At 35.9% G+C, this 15,942-nt stretch overlaps 12 non-coding genes across 12 annotated transcripts; all 12 read left to right on the plus strand.

The window, feature by feature from the left end:
- Window positions 1-1,684: 1,684 nt before the first annotated feature.
- On the plus strand, window positions 1,685-1,803 carry LOC143061060 (5S ribosomal RNA). The gene has a single exon (XR_012974257.1). It is a non-coding gene; the product is annotated as a 5S ribosomal RNA (ribosomal RNA).
- A 142-nt stretch (window positions 1,804-1,945) lies between these two features.
- On the plus strand, window positions 1,946-2,064 carry LOC143061061 (5S ribosomal RNA). The gene has a single exon (XR_012974258.1). It is a non-coding gene; the product is annotated as a 5S ribosomal RNA (ribosomal RNA).
- Window positions 2,065-4,054: 1,990 nt separating this feature from the next.
- On the plus strand, window positions 4,055-4,173 carry LOC143061062 (5S ribosomal RNA). Its single transcript, XR_012974259.1, has one exon. It is a non-coding gene; the product is annotated as a 5S ribosomal RNA (ribosomal RNA).
- A 142-nt stretch (window positions 4,174-4,315) lies between these two features.
- Window positions 4,316-4,434, plus strand: LOC143061063 (5S ribosomal RNA). Its single transcript, XR_012974260.1, has one exon. It is a non-coding gene; the product is annotated as a 5S ribosomal RNA (ribosomal RNA).
- A 1,991-nt stretch (window positions 4,435-6,425) lies between these two features.
- Window positions 6,426-6,544, plus strand: LOC143061065 (5S ribosomal RNA). Its single transcript, XR_012974262.1, has one exon. It is a non-coding gene; the product is annotated as a 5S ribosomal RNA (ribosomal RNA).
- A 142-nt stretch (window positions 6,545-6,686) lies between these two features.
- LOC143061067 (5S ribosomal RNA) lies at window positions 6,687-6,805 on the plus strand. The gene has a single exon (XR_012974263.1). It is a non-coding gene; the product is annotated as a 5S ribosomal RNA (ribosomal RNA).
- Window positions 6,806-8,795: 1,990 nt separating this feature from the next.
- LOC143061068 (5S ribosomal RNA) lies at window positions 8,796-8,914 on the plus strand. Its single transcript, XR_012974264.1, has one exon. It is a non-coding gene; the product is annotated as a 5S ribosomal RNA (ribosomal RNA).
- Window positions 8,915-9,056: 142 nt separating this feature from the next.
- On the plus strand, window positions 9,057-9,175 carry LOC143061069 (5S ribosomal RNA). The gene has a single exon (XR_012974265.1). It is a non-coding gene; the product is annotated as a 5S ribosomal RNA (ribosomal RNA).
- Window positions 9,176-11,165: 1,990 nt separating this feature from the next.
- LOC143061070 (5S ribosomal RNA) lies at window positions 11,166-11,284 on the plus strand. Its single transcript, XR_012974266.1, has one exon. It is a non-coding gene; the product is annotated as a 5S ribosomal RNA (ribosomal RNA).
- Window positions 11,285-11,426: 142 nt separating this feature from the next.
- Window positions 11,427-11,545, plus strand: LOC143061071 (5S ribosomal RNA). The gene has a single exon (XR_012974267.1). It is a non-coding gene; the product is annotated as a 5S ribosomal RNA (ribosomal RNA).
- Window positions 11,546-13,535: 1,990 nt separating this feature from the next.
- Window positions 13,536-13,654, plus strand: LOC143061072 (5S ribosomal RNA). Its single transcript, XR_012974268.1, has one exon. It is a non-coding gene; the product is annotated as a 5S ribosomal RNA (ribosomal RNA).
- A 142-nt stretch (window positions 13,655-13,796) lies between these two features.
- On the plus strand, window positions 13,797-13,915 carry LOC143061073 (5S ribosomal RNA). Its single transcript, XR_012974269.1, has one exon. It is a non-coding gene; the product is annotated as a 5S ribosomal RNA (ribosomal RNA).
- The last annotated feature ends 2,027 nt before the right edge of the window (window positions 13,916-15,942 follow it).

Here is a 15,942-nt window from a genome sequence, read left to right on the forward strand (position 1 = left end):
CGCCATTTGTCGTCATTTGAAATCGCCTCTTTTTTTTACCAGGGCTTATATGATTCACTATTTTTCTGAAAGGATTCTGATCAGCAAAAAAAAAAATCATTATAGCAAAAACAAATAATAAACAATAAATACTAATTATATCTTGTAAAGTTCTAGTAAAAAATTCGAATATTTGAAACGTCTTTCATCTCGGTCAAGGAAGTCCCGGTTTCGAAGTTTGCCATCTTTGTGTGCTTTCATATCGAAGGCAAAATCTAAATTTCTGGGAAGTCTCTTTATTTCTACGTATATCTGAAAGCAAAAACATATAAAGAAATGATTTTACTACAAATGTATATCAGTTTTACGGCACAATCTAGTTTTTGTGAAATAATACAACACGTTTTCTGAGGAAGAATCGCACGAGAGAAATTGACAAGTTGTACATTAATCGTTAATATTTCTTCACTCGTGGTATTTTGTTTAATTCTTATGACATATTCTGAAAGAAAAATTCCTGCTGAAGATTTTCGTGTATGATTTATATATCAAAAAGTACAATTTATTTGAAACAAATGATTAAAACTTGTCGAACAAGCACACAGATTTTCTTGTCGATCTGTTTGAATTAGATTGTCATGAAAGTTTAAGGGTGCTCTCGTCGAGGTCCGCGTTAGATAGATAATTACACTCTGTGTCAGTGCGAATTGCATATCATTGTAATCTGTCGTTCATTCGCACACATCGTTCAACAACCAAAGCCGCAAAATGTCAGACGCACCAGCACCAGTAGTAAAGACCCCAGCTAAGTCACCAAAGAAGAAAGCTGCAGCTAAACCAAAGAAAGTAGCTACTCATCCAAAATACAGCGAGATGGTCGGAAAGGCTATATCTGCTTTGAAAGAGCGTGGAGGCTCCAGCCGTCAAGCCATCCTTAAGTATATCTTAGCAAACTTCAGCGTTGGTAGCGATGCAAAAACAGTCAACACTCACTTGAAGTTAGCTCTGAAATCAGGAGTGAAGAGCAATAGCTTGAAACAGTCGAAGGGTACCGGCGCTTCTGGAAGCTTTAAGATTGGGGAAGTGGCTAAACCAGCTAAGAAACCAGCAAAGAAAGTAGTTAAACCTAAAGCCGCCAAGCCAAAGAAGGCAAAGACACCTACCAAAAAGACTGCCGCAAAGAAACCTGCAGCAAAGAAACCAGCAGGTGAAAAGAAAGCAGCTAAACCAAAAGCAAAGAAACCAGCTGCAAAGAAACCTGCTGCAAAACCTGCTGCCAAATCTGCGAAGAAAGCCACAAAATCTCCCAAGAAGACAAAGGCTGCAGCTAAACCAAAGAAGGCAAAGACACCAAAGAAGAAGTAAATGAAGGAAGCATCATGATGCTTTTAAAGCTTAAACAGCCCTTTTAAGGGCTACCAAATTTTTTCAAAAAGAGTCTGAAATTGTTGCATGGTATTAGTCACAAATAAAATATAGCTTGTCCCATATTCTAAATCTCTCTTTCTTCTCTGCAATTTTTTTTACTATAAAGTCCATGTGTACTTGCTAAATTTTACTATCTTCCACTCTGGATCGTGCAGTAAGTATTTAGTTTTGCTTCTATCTTAAACCTGAAAAAAATCTTTTTTTTATACAAATTCTAGATCTGTTCAAAATTGCTTTACTTCCTAACTTTATATATCAAAAATTTTAACACTTCTGTGTCTACGACCATATCACGTTGAAAACACCGGTTCTCGTCCGATCACCGAAGTTAAGCAACGTCGAGCCCGGTTAGTACTTGGATGGGTGACCGCCTGGGAATACCGGGTGTTGTAGACATTTTTTGTACCTATAATTTTGAATTTCTACCAAACATATTATTATTGTAAAGTTTTGCTTCTGAAAAAAATCTATTTTATATAAATTTTGTTCAAAAATGCTACTACCTAACCTTATATATCAAAAACATTAACACTTCTGTGTCTACGACCATATCACGTTGAAAACACCGGTTCTCGTCCGATCACCGAAGTTAAGCAACGTCGAGCCCGGTTAGTACTTGGATGGGTGACCGCCTGGGAATACCGGGTGTTGTAGACATTTTTTTTTACTTACAATTTTGCATTCCTACCAAACATAATTGTTGTATGATTTTTTTTAACTAATTTACTTGGATGTAATATTCAACATATCTAGCTATCAATGAATGAAGAAAACAGAAAATAAATCATTCATAAATTTATTTATTTTTCAATACCCATCTGCATGGTGAAATATTTTTACGTGAAATACATGCAAGTCAAGTTAGATACACTTAAGAATTCCACTCCTTCCACATGCATGTGGCTACATATATTTCTTTTTTTAAATTAGGTCTCGTAAAGGTCGTCTGTGATAATATGGTATCCGCCATTTGTCGTCATTTGAAATCGCCTCTTTTTTTTACCAGGGCTTATATGATTCACTATTTTTCTGAAAGGATTCTGATCAGCAAAAAAAAAATCATTATAGCAAAAACAAATAATAAACAATAAATACTAATTATATCTTGTAAAGTTCTAGTAAAAAATTCGAATATTTGAAACGTCTTTCATCTCGGTCAAGGAAGTCCCGGTTTCGAAGTTTGCCATCTTTGTGTGCTTTCATATCGAAGGCAAAATCTAAATTTCTGGGAAGTCTCTTTATTTCTACGTATATCTGAAAGCAAAAACATATAAAGAAATGATTTTACTACAAATGTATATCAGTTTTACGGCACAATCTAGTTTTTGTGAAATAATACAACACGTTTTCTGAGGAAGAATCGCACGAGAGAAATTGACAAGTTGTACATTAATCGTTAATATTTCTTCACTCGTGGTATTTTGTTTAATTCTTATGACATATTCTGAAAGAAAAATTCCTGCTGAAGATTTTCGTGTATGATTTATATATCAAAAAGTACAATTTATTTGAAACAAATGATTAAAACTTGTCGAACAAGCACACAGATTTTCTTGTCGATCTGTTTGAATTAGATTGTCATGAAAGTTTAAGGGTGCTCTCGTCGAGGTCCGCGTTAGATAGATAATTACACTCTGTGTCAGTGCGAATTGCATATCATTGTAATCTGTCGTTCATTCGCACACATCGTTCAACAACCAAAGCCGCAAAATGTCAGACGCACCAGCACCAGTAGTAAAGACCCCAGCTAAGTCACCAAAGAAGAAAGCTGCAGCTAAACCAAAGAAAGTAGCTACTCATCCAAAATACAGCGAGATGGTCGGAAAGGCTATATCTGCTTTGAAAGAGCGTGGAGGCTCCAGCCGTCAAGCCATCCTTAAGTATATCTTAGCAAACTTCAGCGTTGGTAGCGATGCAAAAACAGTCAACACTCACTTGAAGTTAGCTCTGAAATCAGGAGTGAAGAGCAATAGCTTGAAACAGTCGAAGGGTACCGGCGCTTCTGGAAGCTTTAAGATTGGGGAAGTGGCTAAACCAGCTAAGAAACCAGCAAAGAAAGTAGTTAAACCTAAAGCCGCCAAGCCAAAGAAGGCAAAGACACCTACCAAAAAGACTGCCGCAAAGAAACCTGCAGCAAAGAAACCAGCAGGTGAAAAGAAAGCAGCTAAACCAAAAGCAAAGAAACCAGCTGCAAAGAAACCTGCTGCAAAACCTGCTGCCAAATCTGCAAAGAAAGCCACAAAATCTCCCAAGAAGACAAAGGCTGCAGCTAAACCAAAGAAGGCAAAGACACCAAAGAAGAAGTAAATGAAGGAAGCATCATGATGCTTTTAAAGCTTAAACAGCCCTTTTAAGGGCTACCAAATTTTTTCAAAAAGAGTCTGAAATTGTTGCATGGTATTAGTCACAAATAAAATATAGCTTGTCCCATATTCTAAATCTCTCTTTCTTCTCTGCAATTTTTTTTACTATAAAGTCCATGTGTACTTGCTAAATTTTACTATCTTCCACTCTGGATCGTGCAGTAAGTATTTAGTTTTGCTTCTATCTTAAACCTGAAAAAAATCTTTTTTTTATACAAATTCTAGATCTGTTCAAAATTGCTTTACTTCCTAACTTTATATATCAAAAATTTTAACACTTCTGTGTCTACGACCATATCACGTTGAAAACACCGGTTCTCGTCCGATCACCGAAGTTAAGCAACGTCGAGCCCGGTTAGTACTTGGATGGGTGACCGCCTGGGAATACCGGGTGTTGTAGACATTTTTTGTACCTATAATTTTGAATTTCTACCAAACATATTATTATTGTAAAGTTTTGCTTCTGAAAAAAATCTATTTTATATAAATTTTGTTCAAAAATGCTACTACCTAACCTTATATATCAAAAACATTAACACTTCTGTGTCTACGACCATATCACGTTGAAAACACCGGTTCTCGTCCGATCACCGAAGTTAAGCAACGTCGAGCCCGGTTAGTACTTGGATGGGTGACCGCCTGGGAATACCGGGTGTTGTAGACATTTTTTTTTACTTACAATTTTGCATTCCTACCAAACATAATTGTTGTATGATTTTTTTTAACTAATTTACTTGGATGTAATATTCAACATATCTAGCTATCAATGAATGAAGAAAACAGAAAATAAATCATTCATAAATTTATTTATTTTTCAATACCCATCTGCATGGTGAAATATTTTTACGTGAAATACATGCAAGTCAAGTTAGATACACTTAAGAATTCCACTCCTTCCACATGCATGTGGCTACATATATTTCTTTTTTTAAATTAGGTCTCGTAAAGGTCGTCTGTGATAATATGGTATCCGCCATTTGTCGTCATTTGAAATCGCCTCTTTTTTTTACCAGGGCTTATATGATTCACTATTTTTCTGAAAGGATTCTGATCAGCAAAAAAAAAAATCATTATAGCAAAAACAAATAATAAACAATAAATACTAATTATATCTTGTAAAGTTCTAGTAAAAAATTCGAATATTTGAAACGTCTTTCATCTCGGTCAAGGAAGTCCCGGTTTCGAAGTTTGCCATCTTTGTGTGCTTTCATATCGAAGGCAAAATCTAAATTTCTGGGAAGTCTCTTTATTTCTACGTATATCTGAAAGCAAAAACATATAAAGAAATGATTTTACTACAAATGTATATCAGTTTTACGGCACAATCTAGTTTTTGTGAAATAATACAACACGTTTTCTGAGGAAGAATCGCACGAGAGAAATTGACAAGTTGTACATTAATCGTTAATATTTCTTCACTCGTGGTATTTTGTTTAATTCTTATGACATATTCTGAAAGAAAAATTCCTGCTGAAGATTTTCGTGTATGATTTATATATCAAAAAGTACAATTTATTTGAAACAAATGATTAAAACTTGTCGAACAAGCACACAGATTTTCTTGTCGATCTGTTTGAATTAGATTGTCATGAAAGTTTAAGGGTGCTCTCGTCGAGGTCCGCGTTAGATAGATAATTACACTCTGTGTCAGTGCGAATTGCATATCATTGTAATCTGTCGTTCATTCGCACACATCGTTCAACAACCAAAGCCGCAAAATGTCAGACGCACCAGCACCAGTAGTAAAGACCCCAGCTAAGTCACCAAAGAAGAAAGCTGCAGCTAAACCAAAGAAAGTAGCTACTCATCCAAAATACAGCGAGATGGTCGGAAAGGCTATATCTGCTTTGAAAGAGCGTGGAGGCTCCAGCCGTCAAGCCATCCTTAAGTATATCTTAGCAAACTTCAGCGTTGGTAGCGATGCAAAAACAGTCAACACTCACTTGAAGTTAGCTCTGAAATCAGGAGTGAAGAGCAATAGCTTGAAACAGTCGAAGGGTACCGGCGCTTCTGGAAGCTTTAAGATTGGGGAAGTGGCTAAACCAGCTAAGAAACCAGCAAAGAAAGTAGTTAAACCTAAAGCCGCCAAGCCAAAGAAGGCAAAGACACCTACCAAAAAGACTGCCGCAAAGAAACCTGCAGCAAAGAAACCAGCAGGTGAAAAGAAAGCAGCTAAACCAAAAGCAAAGAAACCAGCTGCAAAGAAACCTGCTGCAAAACCTGCTGCCAAATCTGCAAAGAAAGCCACAAAATCTCCCAAGAAGACAAAGGCTGCAGCTAAACCAAAGAAGGCAAAGACACCAAAGAAGAAGTAAATGAAGGAAGCATCATGATGCTTTTAAAGCTTAAACAGCCCTTTTAAGGGCTACCAAATTTTTTCAAAAAGAGTCTGAAATTGTTGCATGGTATTAGTCACAAATAAAATATAGCTTGTCCCATATTCTAAATCTCTCTTTCTTCTCTGCAATTTTTTTTACTATAAAGTCCATGTGTACTTGCTAAATTTTACTATCTTCCACTCTGGATCGTGCAGTAAGTATTTAGTTTTGCTTCTATCTTAAACCTGAAAAAAATCTTTTTTTTATACAAATTCTAGATCTGTTCAAAATTGCTTTACTTCCTAACTTTATATATCAAAAATTTTAACACTTCTGTGTCTACGACCATATCACGTTGAAAACACCGGTTCTCGTCCGATCACCGAAGTTAAGCAACGTCGAGCCCGGTTAGTACTTGGATGGGTGACCGCCTGGGAATACCGGGTGTTGTAGACATTTTTTGTACCTATAATTTTGAATTTCTACCAAACATATTATTATTGTAAAGTTTTGCTTCTGAAAAAAATCTATTTTATATAAATTTTGTTCAAAAATGCTACTACCTAACCTTATATATCAAAAACATTAACACTTCTGTGTCTACGACCATATCACGTTGAAAACACCGGTTCTCGTCCGATCACCGAAGTTAAGCAACGTCGAGCCCGGTTAGTACTTGGATGGGTGACCGCCTGGGAATACCGGGTGTTGTAGACATTTTTTTTTACTTACAATTTTGCATTCCTACCAAACATAATTGTTGTATGATTTTTTTTAACTAATTTACTTGGATGTAATATTCAACATATCTAGCTATCAATGAATGAAGAAAACAGAAAATAAATCATTCATAAATTTATTTATTTTTCAATACCCATCTGCATGGTGAAATATTTTTACGTGAAATACATGCAAGTCAAGTTAGATACACTTAAGAATTCCACTCCTTCCACATGCATGTGGCTACATATATTTCTTTTTTTAAATTAGGTCTCGTAAAGGTCGTCTGTGATAATATGGTATCCGCCATTTGTCGTCATTTGAAATCGCCTCTTTTTTTTACCAGGGCTTATATGATTCACTATTTTTCTGAAAGGATTCTGATCAGCAAAAAAAAAATCATTATAGCAAAAACAAATAATAAACAATAAATACTAATTATATCTTGTAAAGTTCTAGTAAAAAATTCGAATATTTGAAACGTCTTTCATCTCGGTCAAGGAAGTCCCGGTTTCGAAGTTTGCCATCTTTGTGTGCTTTCATATCGAAGGCAAAATCTAAATTTCTGGGAAGTCTCTTTATTTCTACGTATATCTGAAAGCAAAAACATATAAAGAAATGATTTTACTACAAATGTATATCAGTTTTACGGCACAATCTAGTTTTTGTGAAATAATACAACACGTTTTCTGAGGAAGAATCGCACGAGAGAAATTGACAAGTTGTACATTAATCGTTAATATTTCTTCACTCGTGGTATTTTGTTTAATTCTTATGACATATTCTGAAAGAAAAATTCCTGCTGAAGATTTTCGTGTATGATTTATATATCAAAAAGTACAATTTATTTGAAACAAATGATTAAAACTTGTCGAACAAGCACACAGATTTTCTTGTCGATCTGTTTGAATTAGATTGTCATGAAAGTTTAAGGGTGCTCTCGTCGAGGTCCGCGTTAGATAGATAATTACACTCTGTGTCAGTGCGAATTGCATATCATTGTAATCTGTCGTTCATTCGCACACATCGTTCAACAACCAAAGCCGCAAAATGTCAGACGCACCAGCACCAGTAGTAAAGACCCCAGCTAAGTCACCAAAGAAGAAAGCTGCAGCTAAACCAAAGAAAGTAGCTACTCATCCAAAATACAGCGAGATGGTCGGAAAGGCTATATCTGCTTTGAAAGAGCGTGGAGGCTCCAGCCGTCAAGCCATCCTTAAGTATATCTTAGCAAACTTCAGCGTTGGTAGCGATGCAAAAACAGTCAACACTCACTTGAAGTTAGCTCTGAAATCAGGAGTGAAGAGCAATAGCTTGAAACAGTCGAAGGGTACCGGCGCTTCTGGAAGCTTTAAGATTGGGGAAGTGGCTAAACCAGCTAAGAAACCAGCAAAGAAAGTAGTTAAACCTAAAGCCGCCAAGCCAAAGAAGGCAAAGACACCTACCAAAAAGACTGCCGCAAAGAAACCTGCAGCAAAGAAACCAGCAGGTGAAAAGAAAGCAGCTAAACCAAAAGCAAAGAAACCAGCTGCAAAGAAACCTGCTGCAAAACCTGCTGCCAAATCTGCAAAGAAAGCCACAAAATCTCCCAAGAAGACAAAGGCTGCAGCTAAACCAAAGAAGGCAAAGACACCAAAGAAGAAGTAAATGAAGGAAGCATCATGATGCTTTTAAAGCTTAAACAGCCCTTTTAAGGGCTACCAAATTTTTTCAAAAAGAGTCTGAAATTGTTGCATGGTATTAGTCACAAATAAAATATAGCTTGTCCCATATTCTAAATCTCTCTTTCTTCTCTGCAATTTTTTTTACTATAAAGTCCATGTGTACTTGCTAAATTTTACTATCTTCCACTCTGGATCGTGCAGTAAGTATTTAGTTTTGCTTCTATCTTAAACCTGAAAAAAATCTTTTTTTTATACAAATTCTAGATCTGTTCAAAATTGCTTTACTTCCTAACTTTATATATCAAAAATTTTAACACTTCTGTGTCTACGACCATATCACGTTGAAAACACCGGTTCTCGTCCGATCACCGAAGTTAAGCAACGTCGAGCCCGGTTAGTACTTGGATGGGTGACCGCCTGGGAATACCGGGTGTTGTAGACATTTTTTGTACCTATAATTTTGAATTTCTACCAAACATATTATTATTGTAAAGTTTTGCTTCTGAAAAAAATCTATTTTATATAAATTTTGTTCAAAAATGCTACTACCTAACCTTATATATCAAAAACATTAACACTTCTGTGTCTACGACCATATCACGTTGAAAACACCGGTTCTCGTCCGATCACCGAAGTTAAGCAACGTCGAGCCCGGTTAGTACTTGGATGGGTGACCGCCTGGGAATACCGGGTGTTGTAGACATTTTTTTTTACTTACAATTTTGCATTCCTACCAAACATAATTGTTGTATGATTTTTTTTAACTAATTTACTTGGATGTAATATTCAACATATCTAGCTATCAATGAATGAAGAAAACAGAAAATAAATCATTCATAAATTTATTTATTTTTCAATACCCATCTGCATGGTGAAATATTTTTACGTGAAATACATGCAAGTCAAGTTAGATACACTTAAGAATTCCACTCCTTCCACATGCATGTGGCTACATATATTTCTTTTTTTAAATTAGGTCTCGTAAAGGTCGTCTGTGATAATATGGTATCCGCCATTTGTCGTCATTTGAAATCGCCTCTTTTTTTTACCAGGGCTTATATGATTCACTATTTTTCTGAAAGGATTCTGATCAGCAAAAAAAAAATCATTATAGCAAAAACAAATAATAAACAATAAATACTAATTATATCTTGTAAAGTTCTAGTAAAAAATTCGAATATTTGAAACGTCTTTCATCTCGGTCAAGGAAGTCCCGGTTTCGAAGTTTGCCATCTTTGTGTGCTTTCATATCGAAGGCAAAATCTAAATTTCTGGGAAGTCTCTTTATTTCTACGTATATCTGAAAGCAAAAACATATAAAGAAATGATTTTACTACAAATGTATATCAGTTTTACGGCACAATCTAGTTTTTGTGAAATAATACAACACGTTTTCTGAGGAAGAATCGCACGAGAGAAATTGACAAGTTGTACATTAATCGTTAATATTTCTTCACTCGTGGTATTTTGTTTAATTCTTATGACATATTCTGAAAGAAAAATTCCTGCTGAAGATTTTCGTGTATGATTTATATATCAAAAAGTACAATTTATTTGAAACAAATGATTAAAACTTGTCGAACAAGCACACAGATTTTCTTGTCGATCTGTTTGAATTAGATTGTCATGAAAGTTTAAGGGTGCTCTCGTCGAGGTCCGCGTTAGATAGATAATTACACTCTGTGTCAGTGCGAATTGCATATCATTGTAATCTGTCGTTCATTCGCACACATCGTTCAACAACCAAAGCCGCAAAATGTCAGACGCACCAGCACCAGTAGTAAAGACCCCAGCTAAGTCACCAAAGAAGAAAGCTGCAGCTAAACCAAAGAAAGTAGCTACTCATCCAAAATACAGCGAGATGGTCGGAAAGGCTATATCTGCTTTGAAAGAGCGTGGAGGCTCCAGCCGTCAAGCCATCCTTAAGTATATCTTAGCAAACTTCAGCGTTGGTAGCGATGCAAAAACAGTCAACACTCACTTGAAGTTAGCTCTGAAATCAGGAGTGAAGAGCAATAGCTTGAAACAGTCGAAGGGTACCGGCGCTTCTGGAAGCTTTAAGATTGGGGAAGTGGCTAAACCAGCTAAGAAACCAGCAAAGAAAGTAGTTAAACCTAAAGCCGCCAAGCCAAAGAAGGCAAAGACACCTACCAAAAAGACTGCCGCAAAGAAACCTGCAGCAAAGAAACCAGCAGGTGAAAAGAAAGCAGCTAAACCAAAAGCAAAGAAACCAGCTGCAAAGAAACCTGCTGCAAAACCTGCTGCCAAATCTGCAAAGAAAGCCACAAAATCTCCCAAGAAGACAAAGGCTGCAGCTAAACCAAAGAAGGCAAAGACACCAAAGAAGAAGTAAATGAAGGAAGCATCATGATGCTTTTAAAGCTTAAACAGCCCTTTTAAGGGCTACCAAATTTTTTCAAAAAGAGTCTGAAATTGTTGCATGGTATTAGTCACAAATAAAATATAGCTTGTCCCATATTCTAAATCTCTCTTTCTTCTCTGCAATTTTTTTTACTATAAAGTCCATGTGTACTTGCTAAATTTTACTATCTTCCACTCTGGATCGTGCAGTAAGTATTTAGTTTTGCTTCTATCTTAAACCTGAAAAAAATCTTTTTTTTATACAAATTCTAGATCTGTTCAAAATTGCTTTACTTCCTAACTTTATATATCAAAAATTTTAACACTTCTGTGTCTACGACCATATCACGTTGAAAACACCGGTTCTCGTCCGATCACCGAAGTTAAGCAACGTCGAGCCCGGTTAGTACTTGGATGGGTGACCGCCTGGGAATACCGGGTGTTGTAGACATTTTTTGTACCTATAATTTTGAATTTCTACCAAACATATTATTATTGTAAAGTTTTGCTTCTGAAAAAAATCTATTTTATATAAATTTTGTTCAAAAATGCTACTACCTAACCTTATATATCAAAAACATTAACACTTCTGTGTCTACGACCATATCACGTTGAAAACACCGGTTCTCGTCCGATCACCGAAGTTAAGCAACGTCGAGCCCGGTTAGTACTTGGATGGGTGACCGCCTGGGAATACCGGGTGTTGTAGACATTTTTTTTTACTTACAATTTTGCATTCCTACCAAACATAATTGTTGTATGATTTTTTTTAACTAATTTACTTGGATGTAATATTCAACATATCTAGCTATCAATGAATGAAGAAAACAGAAAATAAATCATTCATAAATTTATTTATTTTTCAATACCCATCTGCATGGTGAAATATTTTTACGTGAAATACATGCAAGTCAAGTTAGATACACTTAAGAATTCCACTCCTTCCACATGCATGTGGCTACATATATTTCTTTTTTTAAATTAGGTCTCGTAAAGGTCGTCTGTGATAATATGGTATCCGCCATTTGTCGTCATTTGAAATCGCCTCTTTTTTTTACCAGGGCTTATATGATTCACTATTTTTCTGAAAGGATTCTGATCAGCAAAAAAAAAATCATTATAGCAAAAACAAATAATAAACAATAAATACTAATTATATCTTGTAAAGTTCTAGTAAAAAATTCGAATATTTGAAACGTCTTTCATCTCGGTCAAGGAAGTCCCGGTTTCGAAGTTTGCCATCTTTGTGTGCTTTCATATCGAAGGCAAAATCTAAATTTCTGGGAAGTCTCTTTATTTCTACGTATATCTGAAAGCAAAAACATATAAAGAAATGATTTTACTACAAATGTATATCAGTTTTACGGCACAATCTAGTTTTTGTGAAATAATACAACACGTTTTCTGAGGAAGAATCGCACGAGAGAAATTGACAAGTTGTACATTAATCGTTAATATTTCTTCACTCGTGGTATTTTGTTTAATTCTTATGACATATTCTGAAAGAAAAATTCCTGCTGAAGATTTTCGTGTATGATTTATATATCAAAAAGTACAATTTATTTGAAACAAATGATTAAAACTTGTCGAACAAGCACACAGATTTTCTTGTCGATCTGTTTGAATTAGATTGTCATGAAAGTTTAAGGGTGCTCTCGTCGAGGTCCGCGTTAGATAGATAATTACACTCTGTGTCAGTGCGAATTGCATATCATTGTAATCTGTCGTTCATTCGCACACATCGTTCAACAACCAAAGCCGCAAAATGTCAGACGCACCAGCACCAGTAGTAAAGACCCCAGCTAAGTCACCAAAGAAGAAAGCTGCAGCTAAACCAAAGAAAGTAGCTACTCATCCAAAATACAGCGAGATGGTCGGAAAGGCTATATCTGCTTTGAAAGAGCGTGGAGGCTCCAGCCGTCAAGCCATCCTTAAGTATATCTTAGCAAACTTCAGCGTTGGTAGCGATGCAAAAACAGTCAACACTCACTTGAAGTTAGCTCTGAAATCAGGAGTGAAGAGCAATAGCTTGAAACAGTCGAAGGGTACCGGCGCTTCTGGAAGCTTTAAGATTGGGGAAGTGGCTAAACCAGCTAAGAAACCAGCAAAGAAAGTAGTTAAACCTAAAGCCGCCAAGCCAAAGAAGGCAAAGACACCTACCAAAAAGACTGCCGCAAAGAAACCTGCAGCAAAGAAACCAGCAGGTGAAAAGAAAGCAGCTAAACCAAAAGCAAAGAAACCAGCTGCAAAGAAACCTGCTGCAAAACCTGCTGCCAAATCTGCAAAGAAAGCCACAAAATCTCCCAAGAAGACAAAGGCTGCAGCTAAACCAAAGAAGGCAAAGACACCAAAGAAGAAGTAAATGAAGGAAGCATCATGATGCTTTTAAAGCTTAAACAGCCCTTTTAAGGGCTACCAAATTTTTTCAAAAAGAGTCTGAAATTGTTGCATGGTATTAGTCACAAATAAAATATAGCTTGTCCCATATTCTAAATCTCTCTTTCTTCTCTGCAATTTTTTTTACTATAAAGTCCATGTGTACTTGCTAAATTTTACTATCTTCCACTCTGGATCGTGCAGTAAGTATTTAGTTTTGCTTCTATCTTAAACCTGAAAAAAATCTTTTTTTTATACAAATTCTAGATCTGTTCAAAATTGCTTTACTTCCTAACTTTATATATCAAAAATTTTAACACTTCTGTGTCTACGACCATATCACGTTGAAAACACCGGTTCTCGTCCGATCACCGAAGTTAAGCAACGTCGAGCCCGGTTAGTACTTGGATGGGTGACCGCCTGGGAATACCGGGTGTTGTAGACATTTTTTGTACCTATAATTTTGAATTTCTACCAAACATATTATTATTGTAAAGTTTTGCTTCTGAAAAAAATCTATTTTATATAAATTTTGTTCAAAAATGCTACTACCTAACCTTATATATCAAAAACATTAACACTTCTGTGTCTACGACCATATCACGTTGAAAACACCGGTTCTCGTCCGATCACCGAAGTTAAGCAACGTCGAGCCCGGTTAGTACTTGGATGGGTGACCGCCTGGGAATACCGGGTGTTGTAGACATTTTTTTTTACTTACAATTTTGCATTCCTACCAAACATAATTGTTGTATGATTTTTTTTAACTAATTTACTTGGATGTAATATTCAACATATCTAGCTATCAATGAATGAAGAAAACAGAAAATAAATCATTCATAAATTTATTTATTTTTCAATACCCATCTGCATGGTGAAATATTTTTACGTGAAATACATGCAAGTCAAGTTAGATACACTTAAGAATTCCACTCCTTCCACATGCATGTGGCTACATATATTTCTTTTTTTAAATTAGGTCTCGTAAAGGTCGTCTGTGATAATATGGTATCCGCCATTTGTCGTCATTTGAAATCGCCTCTTTTTTTTACCAGGGCTTATATGATTCACTATTTTTCTGAAAGGATTCTGATCAGCAAAAAAAAAATCATTATAGCAAAAACAAATAATAAACAATAAATACTAATTATATCTTGTAAAGTTCTAGTAAAAAATTCGAATATTTGAAACGTCTTTCATCTCGGTCAAGGAAGTCCCGGTTTCGAAGTTTGCCATCTTTGTGTGCTTTCATATCGAAGGCAAAATCTAAATTTCTGGGAAGTCTCTTTATTTCTACGTATATCTGAAAGCAAAAACATATAAAGAAATGATTTTACTACAAATGTATATCAGTTTTACGGCACAATCTAGTTTTTGTGAAATAATACAACACGTTTTCTGAGGAAGAATCGCACGAGAGAAATTGACAAGTTGTACATTAATCGTTAATATTTCTTCACTCGTGGTATTTTGTTTAATTCTTATGACATATTCTGAAAGAAAAATTCCTGCTGAAGATTTTCGTGTATGATTTATATATCAAAAAGTACAATTTATTTGAAACAAATGATTAAAACTTGTCGAACAAGCACACAGATTTTCTTGTCGATCTGTTTGAATTAGATTGTCATGAAAGTTTAAGGGTGCTCTCGTCGAGGTCCGCGTTAGATAGATAATTACACTCTGTGTCAGTGCGAATTGCATATCATTGTAATCTGTCGTTCATTCGCACACATCGTTCAACAACCAAAGCCGCAAAATGTCAGACGCACCAGCACCAGTAGTAAAGACCCCAGCTAAGTCACCAAAGAAGAAAGCTGCAGCTAAACCAAAGAAAGTAGCTACTCATCCAAAATACAGCGAGATGGTCGGAAAGGCTATATCTGCTTTGAAAGAGCGTGGAGGCTCCAGCCGTCAAGCCATCCTTAAGTATATCTTAGCAAACTTCAGCGTTGGTAGCGATGCAAAAACAGTCAACACTCACTTGAAGTTAGCTCTGAAATCAGGAGTGAAGAGCAATAGCTTGAAACAGTCGAAGGGTACCGGCGCTTCTGGAAGCTTTAAGATTGGGGAAGTGGCTAAACCAGCTAAGAAACCAGCAAAGAAAGTAGTTAAACCTAAAGCCGCCAAGCCAAAGAAGGCAAAGACACCTACCAAAAAGACTGCCGCAAAGAAACCTGCAGCAAAGAAACCAGCAGGTGAAAAGAAAGCAGCTAAACCAAAAGCAAAGAAACCAGCTGCAAAGAAACCTGCTGCAAAACCTGCTGCCAAATCTGCAAAGAAAGCCACAAAATCTCCCAAGAAGACAAAGGCTGCAGCTAAACCAAAGAAGGCAAAGACACCAAAGAAGAAGTAAATGAAGGAAGCATCATGATGCTTTTAAAGCTTAAACAGCCCTTTTAAGGGCTACCAAATTTTTTCAAAAAGAGTCTGAAATTGTTGCATGGTATTAGTCACAAATAAAATATAGCTTGTCCCATATTCTAAATCTCTCTTTCTTCTCTGCAATTTTTTTTACTATAAAGTCCATGTGTACTTGCTAAATTTTACTATCTTCCACTCTGGATCGTGCAGTAAGTATTTAGTTTTGCTTCTATCTTAAACCTGAAAAAAATCTTTTTTTTATACAAATTCTAGATCTGTTCAAAATTGCTTTACTTCCTAACTTTATATATCAAAAATTTTAACACTTCTGTGTCTACGACCATATCACGTTGAAAACACCGGTTCTCG

Source organism: Mytilus galloprovincialis, unplaced genomic scaffold (assembly GCF_965363235.1).
Source record: "Mytilus galloprovincialis unplaced genomic scaffold, xbMytGall1.hap1.1 HAP1_SCAFFOLD_212, whole genome shotgun sequence".
In the NCBI taxonomy this organism is placed as follows: Eukaryota; Metazoa; Mollusca; class Bivalvia; order Mytilida; family Mytilidae; genus Mytilus; species Mytilus galloprovincialis.